Raw genomic sequence first — 14174 nt, 5'->3', positions numbered from 1 at the left:
TAGTTGGTCTTTCAGATATATTGTTCCCAAGCCATGCAGGGCTTTAAAGATCAATGCCAGGACTTTGAATTGTGCCTGGAAACAGACAGGGAAATAGTATAGATGGGCCAAGGCTGGAGACACAAAGGTGTTCACACTACACTAAATAATGCATTTTGCAACTGGATTCTTACTATGTAAGAATAGCAAAAATCCAGTTGCAAAACATGTTATTTAATGTAGTGTGAACCTTCAGTACCTGCAACCAGTCATGCCACTATTGGAGAAATAAGCATAGGTAGTCAAAAATTTGTATCAGAAATAATCAGTTTATCCCACAAGGAAGATGAAACTGGAGACCAGTTTATGCCTCTGCAATTGAACAACACATAATGACGACGACGATGATGATGATGATGATATTGGATTTATATCCCGCCCTCTACTCCGAAGAGTCTCAGAGTGGCTCACAATCTCCTTTATCTCCCTCCCCCACAACAGACACCCTGTGAGGTGGGTGGGGTTGAGAGAGCTCTTATAGCAGCTGCCCTTTCAAGGACAACCTCTGCCAGAGCTATGGCTGACCCAAGGCCATTCCAGCAGGTACATGGAGGAGTGGGGAATCAAACCCGGTTCTCCCAGATAAGAGTCTGCGCACTTAACCATTACACCAAACTGGCTCTCTACTATGTATGCATTCCATTACCATTGTAGCATCTGATCAATTTTATATCATGGAGGGGGGCTGTAGTTCAGTGGTAGAGCATCTCCTTGGCACACAGAATGTCCTCCGTTCAATCCCCAACATCTCCAGTTGAAAGGACCAAGTAGCAGGTGATGTGAAAAAGTACCTCTGCCTGAGATCTTGGAGAGGTACTTCCAGTCTGAGTAACAATACTGACCTTAATAGACTGATGGTCTGTTTCAGTATAAGACAGTTTCATGTGTTTATGTTTCCAAAATTAGCGGGACTGGAGACAGATGTGGATTGATCACTATGGTGAAGTTTGGGAGTCTTGGTTCCTTTTCCTTTCCACCTAGTTCTCCTTAAAAATCTGGTCCTGGAGGCAAGAGGCCCATTGGGGCAGTGCTGCAAAGAGCTGCAACAGCAGAAGGAAACTAGCAGAAACCATATGCTTACTGTTATCCAAACATTTACTTCCTCTGCTGATACACAAGTGCAGACAGAACTTCTGCTTATTTCTATTATTTCCTGTGCTTGTATCCTACATTCCTAAGGACACCCTGGACCTCAAAAACAATCAGGGGTCGGTGAAAGGCTGCATGGAAAAGGATAAGATGGCAAAAATTTCTACTTCAAATATACTTTATTTGTATAATGGTTGATACAACTCAGATTATTTTTTTCAGAGATATAGGGGTATAATGGAGGTCTACGGGACAATGTTATCCCTCAGTACTTTCTGTAGATTTGATTGTGCAAACTGTACATCTAAAGGCTGTAGTTTTTATTAATTTTAATATGATGGTGTTGATTTTTTAATGACAATGAATTTATGATTTAGTTGTTCTAAGGATATGTGCAATTGTTATAAACCATCATTGTCCCATTGCAGGCAGAAAATGGTCAATAACTAGTAAAATAAATCAAGGAAATAATTGGATTTTCTCCTCCCCCCCTTAAAAAAATGAGTTAAAGATAAATATATCCCCTGTCCTAGTGTCCTAAAGAAGACTGCCAAAGGACCATGATTGGCTTTTAACTTGTTCTCAGGGCTTTTTTTTTTTTTGTAGCAGGAACTCCTTTGCATAATAGGCTATACCTGCCTGATGTAACCAATCCTCCAAGAGTTTACAGGGCCTACTGTAAACTCTTGGATTATTGGCTACATCAAGGGGGTGTAGCCTAATATGCAAAGGAGGTTTCTGCTACAAAAACAGGCCTGCTTGTTCTTGACACAAAAGTGACCCTGAAAACAAACACATTAGTTTCTCTGGAAAATTCATAACTGAAGTAGGAAAAATAACATTTTATTTGGTTATGGAAGTTTCAGTCTATTAAGCCACTATTAAGTATATCACACACAGGTTTTTCTCTTTTTAAATATCAGTGCCTTATTCCACCCAGAATTTCACTTCCTTTGAGATAAACAGAAGTTGCCAGAAGCAACACTTGACAGATTGTAGCCCATGTTTCACACATACAACATACTGCAATCAGAGATCTTTTTATACAGTTGTTTTTGCTGCAAGAGACTAATCCCTCTGGAATTCAAACCATAGCATCTGATTTTACATCTGCCCTTTTCTACTTTAAAGCTTCTTTGACACAGTATCACAGTGTGAATTTCTAAGTTGCCAGATGAAGCTGGTGATGGTTACAAAGTAACACTACACCAATTACAAGAGGGTGGAGATGCTGCTCATTGCTGCAGTTCATAGTTTCCCACATAAACATCTATGTGGCTATGATGGTAGGGACAATATGATGTGAAAAAGAGATAGTTGTTGCAACCAGTGTTTGCACCCATTTCTTTGATCATGAGGGTACTTTTGGAATGGCCATGTTGACATAACTGCAAAATATTCTTGTGTATGAGATTGAATTACATTGCACTTTCTCTACGCCATCACAAACCTGGGAATGATTCCATGCAACAAACAAATAAAAATTATCTCATATATCAACACTTGAAAATGTTTTCAGAAGCTGGAGCTGAGAGTTACAAGCAAGAGATTTTCAGTTGGGATCTAGCAGTTCACTTCCAGTAATGGTGGAGTCTTTGTAAGACGCAAGGAGGCTTCCTTGGTGAAAGAGGTATGCTTCACCAGTAGGAGGCTTCTCACATGGAAAGGAGGCTTCACTGCTCACAGAAAGGAACCTTTGAATCCAAGCCAGGCCAAGATATTTTCCTGTGGATAGTCTACAGGACCAGCAAACTTCACCAACATGTGCTGACATTAAGGAAGTAAGAAACCAATAACCCCAGGATTCTGTTCAGATTCAGATAGGAAATATCTCATGAACTATACTTTCTAAATAACCTTTAAAATAAGACTACTTTCAAAATATTTTTTTAAAGATCACGTGATGGTTTGTTTCTGTATAAAGTCAGTATCCTGAGCTGGGCAACACATATCCTCCATTCATGACTGACACATACATTTGAAATTGACTGTCAAATCACAGAAAATCACTGTATCATGAACAACTGTTTGTAAAGGTCAGAGGCAGGCTATCCTTCTGTTAAACAGATGTCAGTGGAATGGGTTGTCTACTCATCCTCTGTAAGATGATATCTGTTTTCCCATTTGCAAAAACTCTTTCAGACATTACACCCTTCAGAAGCTGCCAAGGCATCCTGCTCCAAGCCAGCTGGTAGACTGCAAAAATTATGTAACATTAAGAGGAAGATATAATATCTTGAATAATGATTCAAATGGTAGTGGTATATATAGAAACATGGTTTCCAATTTTTTTACTATTGTGTTGAATTACATTGAACAATATATTCAGCACTCCCAATTCTTGCACTGTCAATCTAATGTCTAGTCTGACAGCAACTTGGCTGGTTTTTGCTCACCTCTATTCCTCTGCATTAATTCCTGACCATGTGCTTTCATATTTGTTATTCATAGCCTCTAATGCCCCTTGCCGGAAGTCTCTGTAAGAACAGATACTTGTTCACATTTACTTCTCCCTTAGCGATTATCAATCATTTCTTATTTTACCGATCATGTCGATGTTGTTATACTCTATTTAAGTGTCATTGGGGAAGGGCATGTAGAACTGATAAAAAGCTGTACCACATGCTTCTTCACTTGAAGCATGAAATATTAGGCTGTTAAACAACTTGTTGATTTAGCAACAAAGGATTTGCAGCAACTGCTTGCCAGCTATTATTGAGTCCATGGTTGTAACCATGCAAACAGATATCAGAAGGATAAGATAGCTGTTGTGACACAGAGCGTTGGACTGGATGGGCCATTGGCCTGATCCAACATGGCTTCTCTAATGTTCTTATGTAGTATATGTTGCAAAATCACTAAAGTCTGCACATACAGGTAGCATTTCTATGGGTTTTGTCATCTGCAATTCCTATGGGGAAGTGGTATTCAGGAGGATGTGCCACATGTGGAATGTCACAAATGGAGAATACAAGCTATTAATACTCCTCTTCTGAATTTCCTGCACATTCCTCTCAAAAGGTAAAATGTACCAGAAGAAGTTAATGGAGAGACTGAAGCTCCTTTCACACAACCAGTTGTTGCTGAGTCAGGGAAGTAGGGTGAGATCAGAGCTGGATTAACAATTAGGCAAGCAGGCACTGACCTATGGGTCCCCATGCCTTTAGGAGCCTCGAGATGGCTCCCCTGCCCTCCGGTTTTCCCTCTGCTTGCAGTCCTCCCAGCCTGAACATGCAGCCAGCAACTGAGCTGCTCTTTGTCTGACTTGCCTGATGCTGCTGCTGGTATTGCTGCCAAGTTTGCCTTTCTCTGCCTCTCCCCTGCAGCTTAGTAAAAGGGGCTTTTAAGAAGGTGCCTGCAGGCTGTAGTGGGGGCTGTGGGCAGTGGGGTGGGCACTCACACTTTGAGATAATTTGCAACGGGGCCCCCAAGATTTTGACTGCCTAGGGGTCTCTACAGGGTTTAATCCAGAACTGGGTGAGATTATAGCAGTGGACATACTTATAAATCTGGATCTGTATGGGTACTAATAGTAATGCCTTGACCATGCATTGACCATCCATAAAAATGAGAAAACATGTAAGATGGGTGGATAGAAGTTCTGAAGAAAGTCAAGTATTGCGCAGATAGAGGAAAGCAGTGTTGTTTGTGTGGTCATATTCTGAATACAAAAAAAAAGCATCTGTTTCTTTCAGATGCCTACTTGGTGCACCTTCAACACTGTATGTATGTATGTATGTATGTATGTATGTATGTATGTATGTATTTATTTATTTATTTATTTATTTATTTAATGATTTATATCCCGCCCTTCCCAGCAAGTGGCTCAGGGCGGCTCACAACATAAAATCTCACATAAATAAGATTTAAGCATATAAACAGTTAAAATAATTAATACATTTAAAATATTTAAGACATTTAAACCATTTAAAACATCAAGGACAGCAGAAATCTAGTATAACCACACTTGGTTTCTTGTGCCAGCTAGTTATAGGCCAGCTGGAAGAGGGTTGTCTTACAGGCCCTGCGGAACTGTAGTGCACCTTTCACATTGTTGTACTAACATGCCAATTGTATACACTGGAGGCTGCCACAAAGATACACCTTTAACAGTAAAAATCTACAACATGGCTACAGAGGACCATTATTTTTTTCAAATTTGCTTAACATTTCACAAGAAGTCCCTCCTTTGTACTTTATATAATCCCCTCAGAAAGTGAAATGACACAGAAATATGAAGGAATAACCTGACAGTTGAGAAAGAGCTTGGGTCATTGCACGTCAGCATATATGGGGGTTCTGCATAAAAAAATAAAGCCTCTGAGTTCTTTTTTTTCAGGCTATATTTAGCAAACTCTGGATTTCTACATTGCACTGAAGCAAAATGGAGTTTTATTTCATCTCCCCCCCCCTCTAAAATGCTAGCAACAAATCCCTGAAGTATAAGACACAAAGGAAATTATGGCAGCTCAGCAGTATATTTAATAAAGGAAATCTTATATATTTTCTTTAGAAGACAGATGAGGTATTGCACCTCTAGTAACATTTTATTTTTTTGATACAAATATATCAGCCTTATCAGTTTATTTTGCCACCTTTCTCTTTTTTTTTCTTTTAAGCACTTTATTATCCAACTCTGAATCAGTTATAATGCCAACTTTGTGTAAGTTCTACTTTATAGCCTCAATATTTGACAGTCAAACTACCCAACCACCATTACTGCTGTCCTTATTCTTAATCAAAATTGTCATCTGCATTTGCCAAATGACAATACTTCTGCTTATCTTAATAATTTTACTTTAAAATATAGCCTACACAACATCCCAAAGACCCACTGCTTTGCTTCCCAACTCTCTGTCAGTTAAACTTTCAGTTGAGGGGAAAGGACACCACATCCCTGAATGGAAAGAGGTGTTTGATTAATGTGCACATTTTCAGTTCTGCTTTATTTATTCATCATTGAGAAGGATTTGCTGATAAAGGTTTGTTACTTCTGGGTTTTAAAATGAACTATCCATTTCATGGCATGCAGAAATTCTGTGGTAATTGGAGTTGCTGGCTTCATCCCCTGCTTCACTTCTCTAAAGCAAACCTACCTTTGCTTAGACAAATCAGAATCATATTATTTGAAACCAATCTGGAACAGATTATCTGGAATGCACCCAAAGCTCTTTTCATATGTTACAATCCTATGTATTAGGAGCCTACAAACTGAGCATATCAGGAGTGTGTGCTACCTAGGGTGGCCAGACCGTCCCGGGCACCCGGGAAAGTCCCTCCCCCGCGCCCAAATTCCCGCCTCCCGGCTTAGCTATCCCGGGACCATTAAAAGTCCCGGTTTAGCTAAAATGGATCCAATGGTGAGGGCTCCACGTTAGCTGCCAGCCTGCCCAGCCACTAGGGAGCAGTCTTGAAGTGGTCTGGGGGCGTGGCAGGCAGCTAGGGGCCCTCACCATTGGTCTGTGGGACGGGACGTGGCTGCAGTGCCCACCCCCGCGTCCCGCTTCCCGCGCTCCTTCTAATACTTTCCCTTTTTACTCTGCGCTGGGCAGCAGACGAGGTGCTCGATCTGCTGTCCTTGCCCATTGCAGAGAGAGAGAAAGAGAGAGAGAGAAGAAGAAGAAGAAAGAGAGAGAGGAGAAGAAAAGAAAAAGATTCCCTAGACTAAAGTAAGTGTGGCCTTCCCTTCCCCCCTTCCCCCCATTTGCCCCCAGGGATCCCCGGCCTGGCCCCCACCCCGCTCCCCTGCTGCCTGGGTGGCTGGGCCCACCGGCGCGGCGGCCCAGGCCACCCAGGGATCCCCGGCCTCGCCTGTGCGCTGCCCGCCCCGCTCCCCCGCTGCCTGGGTGGCTGGGCCTGCCACCGCCGCGGCGGCCCAGGCCGCCCAGGGATCCCCGGCCTCACCTGCGCTCCCCGCCCCGCTCCCCCGCTGCCTGGGTGGCTGGGCCCGCCGCCGGCACAGCGGCCCAGGCCGCCCAGGGATCCCCGGCCTTGCCTGCGCTCCCCGCCCCGCTCCCCCGCTGCCTGAGTGGCTGGGCCGCCGATGGCGCGGCGGCCCAGGCCACCCAGGGATCTCTGGCCTCGCCTGCGCGCTGCCCACCCCGTTCCCCCGCTGCCTGGGTGGCTGGGCCTGCCACCGTCGCGGCGGCCCAGGCCGCCCAGGGATCCCCGGCCTCGCCTGCGCTCCCCGCCCCGCTCCCCTGCTGCCTGGGTGGCTGGGCCTGCCGCCGGCGCGGCGGCCCAGGCTGCCCAGGGATCCCCGGCCTTGCCTGCGCTCCCTGCCCCGCTCCCTCGCTGCCTGGGTGGCTGGGCCCGCCACCGGCGCGGCGGCCCAGGCTACCCAGGGATCTCCGGCCTCGCCTGCGCGCTGCCCACCCCGCTCCCCCGCTGCCTGGGTGGCTGGGCCCGCCACCGGCTCGGCGGCCCAGGCCGCCCAGTGTTCCCCGGCCTGGCCGTCTGTCCGCGCCGCCACCAACCTGCCCTCGACGGCGCTCCGGGGCAGCCTTCCCTCCCCTCGGGGCTGCAGTTGTCTGGTGGCTGCTGGGGCCTGCCGGGGGGCTTCAGACGGCGCGGGCGGCTGCTCGCCGCGGCCTCGGGGCTGCCCGCGGTGCCGCTGGCGCCGGGTCTGGCTGCGGGGTTCCTGCTCTCCTCCACGCCGCCCCACGGAGAGGTAAGTGGTCGCGCTGGCGCTGGGCCTGGCTGCGGGGCTCTGAGGGGAGGCTCAGGGGGATGATGTCCCTCTTTACCCCAAACTCCACCTCTCCTAGGCTTTACCCCCAAATCTTGAGGTACTTCCTAACCTGGAGTTGGCAACCATATACCCTACAACTGCTCCACCCTGCCCCCCCAGTCCTTGTTATTCTTTATTTGTTAATTCATACAGGATTTGTGAGGTCCCAGTAGCTCTCATACTTTTTGCAATTAATAGACATTTCACCAGGAGTTTGTTGGGTCAAAGTGAAGACAAAAAGAACAAACATATATGAAATTGCTTTTATTGTTTATTCTGCACATTTGGAATTTCTGAATAATTACATTCACAATTTTGTAAAAATGTTTGGCAGTAATTTTCAGCCGTGAATCTTTGGGTTTCTTTGCATGTGTCTTTCCCACGGCTTCCTCTTGTTGCTTGTGGTGCCTTGGAGGAGTAGCTGCATTAATTTTTTGCGGCAAAACTAAAAAGGAGGGTTGAAACACCTTAAAGGGCCATTTCCATTTATTTTGTGGACTAGAGATCATTTTATCAGATAATATAATGGGTGCTCAATAAAGGTGAAGGTAGTCCCCTGTGCAAGCACCAGTCATTTCCAAATCTAGGGTGATGTCGCATCATAACGTTTTCATGGCAGACTTTTAATGGGGTGGTTTGCCATTGCCTTCCAAAGTAATCTACACTTCCACACGCCACCTCCCCCCCCCCCCAGCAAGCTGGGTACTCATTTTACTGACCTCAGAAGGATGGAAGGCTGAGTCAACCTTGAGCCGGCTACCTGAACCCAGCTTCTTCTGGGATCGAACTCAGGTTGTGAGCAGAGCTTGGACTGCAATACTCTAAGCCACGGGGCTCTTTTGGGTGCTCACATAGGCAGACATATATTCACAAGGCAAATACATGCTTTAGTCTCTATATTTTTGGTTCTTTGGTTGGCTCTCCCCCCTGCCCAATTGTGGCCACCAAGGCAGCTAACAGTTAAAACTTTATAAAAACTTATCATAAAAATGTATAAAAGCAATTAAAACCAAAACTAAAACACATATTTAAAGCTCATAAAACAGTAATTAAAACATAGGGCAGGAAGGAGGGATCATTGAGGAAATACCATATGAAACAAACAAAAAAAAGCTGTACGGCATCTTCTTAGTACCTGAAGGAAGACAATGAGAGAAGGGGACAGGTGAATATCCCTGGGGAGAGAATTCCAGAGTTTTGGTGCCACAGCTGAGAAGAACTTTCCTTGGGTTGTCCATGGGTTCCATGTTGGGGACCCCGCCTTAGATTCAAGGTAGCTAACAAGGCAACACCCAGTTGCAAGGATTCAGAAACAGTCCCTTGTCTAGGTCAGGGGTGGCCAAACTGGCTCAAGAGCCATATGTGGCTCTTTCACACATATTATGTGGCTCTCCAAGTCTCCTCTGCCTTGTTGGCCAGCTTGGAGAATGCATTTAAAGTTTGTTGCTTTCTTTCCACCTCTTCTTCCTCCATTCCCTTCATCTATTTTCCTTCCTTCCTTCCTTCCTTCCTTCCTTCCTTCCTTCCTTCCTTCCTTCCTTCCTTCCTTCCTTCCTTCCTTCCTTCCTTCCTTCCTTCCTTCCTTCCTTCCTTCCTTCCTTCCCTGTCTTGTGACTCTCAAATATCTGATTTTCATCATGTCTTGCAGCTCTCAAGCATCTGATGTTCATGTATTGCAGCTCTCTATCTGACATTTATTCTATGTGGCTCTTACATTAAGCAAGTTTGGCCACCCCTAGTCTAGGGCCTTGAAATATGACTTTAGTCAATGGGTAGATTCATATGAGAACAGGAGATCCTTCAGGTATATTTGCAATATTGTATGAGGCAAGCTGTCACACAGTGGCCAAAAAACTGTATACACACAGACACACTCTGTGGCTAATAGCCACTGATGGACCTCTGCTCCATACTTTTATCTAACGTCCTCTTGAAGCTGGCTATGCTTGCAGCCGCCACCACCTCCTGTGGCAGTGAATTCCACATGTTAATCACCCTTTGGGTGACGAAGTACTTCCTTTTATCTGTTTTAACCTGACCGCTCAGCAATTTCATCGAATGCCCACGAGTTCTTGTATTGTGAGAAAGGGAGAAAAGTACTTATTTCTCAGCTTTCTCCATCCCATGCATTACCATCCTCCACTGCGAAGAGTGCCCATTGGAAGACTTTTGAAGATCTTCATTTATGCTTTTGAAGATCTGGACGTACTTTTCTGCTACCCCATTTGACTGTACTCAGACTTTTTTTGGTGTGTGTGTGTGCTTCAGATCTTGCAAACAGCACTGTAAGCTTCTTTCATGCCACTGAAATCTCAGGGCCTGCAAGTATCTTTGCCTTTCTGCCCAGCACTGAGTTCTGTAGACCATTTGTCTGTGGGACCTGTAAATATCAGTTCAGTGTACTTCCTTCACTGGACAGTTTTTACTATGTTCCCATTCTCAAAGTCCATAAATACTTGCCTGTTCCCTTTTTTGTGTTATTTTCAGCTTTGGCTTTGTGGTACTTCAAACACTATGTTATATCCTAAGTCTTTGACAAAAAAACTTGCACCAGTTTGTCTTTAGCAACAACATCTTTTATTTGGCTTTGTTTGTTACAGCACTGTGGAATCGCCCCCTGCCATTGACTGTGCACTTCTGGCTCTTTCTGTGTTATCCAAAGCTCATGAGATAGGGTTGCCAATCCCCAGGTGGGGGCAGGGGATCCCCCGGTTTGGAGGCCCTCTCCCCCGCTTCAGGGTCATCAGAAAGCAGGGGAGGCAAAGGTCTGCTGGGCTCTCCATTATTCCCTATGGTGACCGATTCCTATACGCTATAATGAAGAGCTGATCTGCAGGTCTCTGGGGAAGGCGCCTGTTTTTTGAGGTAGAGGAGGTCTAATTCTATGCACCCCAAAAGGAGGTGTCCCTATCCTTCATTATTCCAGTGGAGGGAAGGCGTTTAAAATGTGTGGGGGCCCTTTCAGTGCGATGGCCAGAAGCCCTTTTGGAGTTCAGTCGTGCTTGTCCCACCCTTGCTCCTGGCTCCACCCCCAAAGTCCCCAGATATTTCTTGAAGTGGACTTGGCAACCCTAAGCCCTGCCCTCCCCGCCAACAATAACAGGGAAACTAGCCCCATTTTATTGGAAGGGAGCTCTTGGGATGGCCTAACCGGGGCTCGATCTGCTTTGCTTGCCCATTGCAGAGAGAGAGAGAGAGAGAGAGATAGAGAAGAAGAAGAGAGAGGGGAGAAGAGAGAGGGGAGAAGAGAAAAGGATTCCCCTACAGACTACAGTAAGTGGCCTTCCCCCCTTCCCCCCATTTGCCGAGGTGCAGTGGCATCTGACCTGACCCTGAATCCCAGGCCTGCTTCCACGTGCCAGCAGCAGCACCAGGTTCCGTGTGTGCGCCTCGCCCATTGGGCTTGGGTCCCCCAAGCACGTGTGAACGGGGCTCCCATTGGGCAGCCGCCCCCCCCCTTTAACGGAAAACCACCCTCGTTTAGCGAGCGTGTGTGCCTACCTCTGCCAGCCTTGCCTGCCTCTCTCTCCCCGCGTTGGGGAAATAGCCCCATTGCAAGGGGAGCGTGCCTCTCCCATTGGGGAATAGCCCAGTGCATGTGTGCATGTTTCTCACATTGGGGCAAGAGTCCCCATTGCGCTGTGTGGGCCTTTTCCATTGCACAAACACCTCCATTACATGTGTATGTATCAATACCCTTCATTGCAGTCTTGCAGGCCTCTCCCCAGTTGGGAAAATAGCCCCATTTCAGGGTGGCGTGCTTCTCTCACTAAGGAAAAGTCCAGTACGTGTGTGCATGTTTCTCTCATTGGGCAAGTCCGCATTGCACTGTGCATGCCTCTTCCATTGCACAAACACTGCCATTACACATGTGTGTATGCCTATTGCATCAATACCCTTCATTGCAGTCTTGCATGCAGGGCTGGATTAACACATAGGCCAAGTAGGCACCGTCCTGTGGGCCCCCACGCCTTTAGATGCCCCAGGCTGCCTCACCCCCCATTCCCCCCCCCCCGCTTGCTGCCCTCCCAGCCTCCATGCATTAGGACTGGAGATAATTTGCAAGAGGAGACCCCAAGATTTCAGTTGCCTAAGGGCCTCTACGGGTTTAATCCTGCCCCCAGCTGAACAAGCCCTCTCTCCCCAGCTTGGAGTCCAAGGCCCACGTCTTCCAGAAGTGGCGAGGACTTAATTATGATTCTTCTGCCCTCTTCATCTAGGCCCTTACAGCAGACCATGGCTTCAACATCAGGCGCTGGAGGTGGCAAAGGTCACCAGCCCCAGGAACCACCAAAAAAGAAGCCATAACATTTGGTTGTGTTCAATCCTGAATGGAAAAATACCTACCCCTGGCTAAAAGAGACAAAGGACAAGAACAAAGCATTCTGCACGATGTGTTCTAAGGAGATAGGAATTGGTCACGGTGGAGTGAATGATGTGAAAGCTCATAAGGACACTGACTCTCACAGGAGTGCGGCAAGCCAAGCTGGAACTTCAAAAGCCATCACAACTTTTTTTGCCTACCAAAAAGACACCGCTGCTCAGGCCAGAATTGCGGCTGCTGAACTAACCTGGGCATACCACACGAACAGGCATGCGTTATCATACCGGTCTCTTGATTGCAGTGTCAAATTGTGCAGAGTCACATTTTCCGATTCAGAGACTGTGACCAAGATGACCTGTGGGAAAACAAAGGGTGCAGCTTTGATAAGCGATGTCTTGGCACCTTACTCTGTAGAACTGATTCTGTCAGATCTTGACACAGCACATTGTTTCTACAGCATTTCCAGCGACGCATCAAATCATGGCAACAGGAAAATGTTCCCCCTATGCCTTAAATACTTCACTTTGAAGGACGGCATTTCAAATCGTCTTCTTGATTTCTATGAAGATGCCAATGAAACGGCTGAGAATGTCACACGAAGGATTTTGGATGTCTTGACAAAATACCAGCTGGACTTAGCTCGTCTTTCTGCATACTCAGCAGACAGCGCGAATGTAAACTTTGGAAAATACCATTCTGTGTACACACTTCTGAGTAGAGGCCGTGAAGACATCGTGCCCGCCAGGTGCCCTGCACACATTGTGCACAATGCTGCCAAAAAAAGATGTGATATGCTCACCTGCGACATCGAGTCTCTCATACTGAAGGCTTTTGGTCATTTTTCTGTTTCTGCCAAACGTTCAGAGGAACTTCAGGAGATGTTTGAGTTTTTGGAGATGCAGGGTGATCGCCTGCTTCGACATGTACCCACAAGATGGCTATCTTTCTTGCCTGCCATAAACAAGATGTTGAAGTGTTGGCCAGCCGTTAAAGCGTACTTTCAAAAGCTGGGAGAAGACGACTGTCCTTCTATGATATGGCGCCACATTGACGATGAGGCTGGAGAAAAGGACTACAGTATATCACAAACTTACATGATGTTTCTCCAGACCACTCTGACGCCTATTGAGGAGACTGTACTGATTCTGGAGTGGGATGCACTGACAGCACCTGAATTGTTTGAGGCCATGCTCAGGTTGCTAAACAGCCTTAAGCAACACAAAGCTGACTCCTTTTTTGGAACGGATACAGATAAGGCGCTGCGCAAAATGCCACCTTCGAAGGCAAGGAAAGTGAAGCAGGACTTCCTCAAGTTCTTTGAAAAAACCATCACATATCTGGAAGCAAAGTTTGATTTCTCTGAGAAAAATCACCTGTGTGCTTTGACACCATTTTCTCTTTTAAAAAGTGTGACTTATGACCACCTGCGGTGTGCTGCTGAGCATCTGAAAATGGAGAAAATAATAAACCTGGATCACCTATACAGTGAATACACCGATGCCAAGAGCCTGCTGGATGAGCAAGTGGCCTGTGTTGACCCAGAAATCACTGTGGATAAAAAGTGGGTGGCCATATTCTCTGAGATGGGAACTCGGTCTCAGAAGTGCGAAAACCTCTTACTTCTTGTAAGCAAGATCCTGAGTATCCCATGCTCAAACGCTTTTGTGGAGAGGGTATTCAGCCTCATGTCAGCTCACTGGACGGACACCAGGAATCGTTGTAACATAGACCTGGTGAAAGCAGAGCTGCAAGTCAAATTGAATTTTGATATGGATTGTGAACAATTTTATCACTTTATTAAGGAAAAGAAAGATATCCTCAAGGCTTCAGGGAAATCAGAGAAGTATAAATTCAGTAAAAAAGCGAAAGACTGAAACCTGTGTCGCTCCTTCCAGACCACAGCCCTTCGTCCAGCGTGGGAGTCGGGATGGCCCACACCTGCGGGCCCACCGCCTGGGCCCACAGCATGCAAGTCCCATCCTACCAGCCGTG

General features: G+C 46.4%; 1 protein-coding gene across 2 annotated transcripts in view; it reads right to left on the bottom strand.

Moving 5' to 3' along the window:
* Window positions 1–14174, bottom strand: part of LRRC2 (leucine rich repeat containing 2) — a 142578-nt gene that overhangs the window by 14383 nt on the left and 114021 nt on the right. The window lies entirely within an intron of this gene.

This window comes from Heteronotia binoei, chromosome 4, assembly GCF_032191835.1.
Source record: "Heteronotia binoei isolate CCM8104 ecotype False Entrance Well chromosome 4, APGP_CSIRO_Hbin_v1, whole genome shotgun sequence".
Classification (NCBI taxonomy): Eukaryota; Metazoa; Chordata; class Lepidosauria; order Squamata; family Gekkonidae; genus Heteronotia; species Heteronotia binoei.
This window is presented reverse-complemented; position numbering and strand designations above follow the sequence as displayed.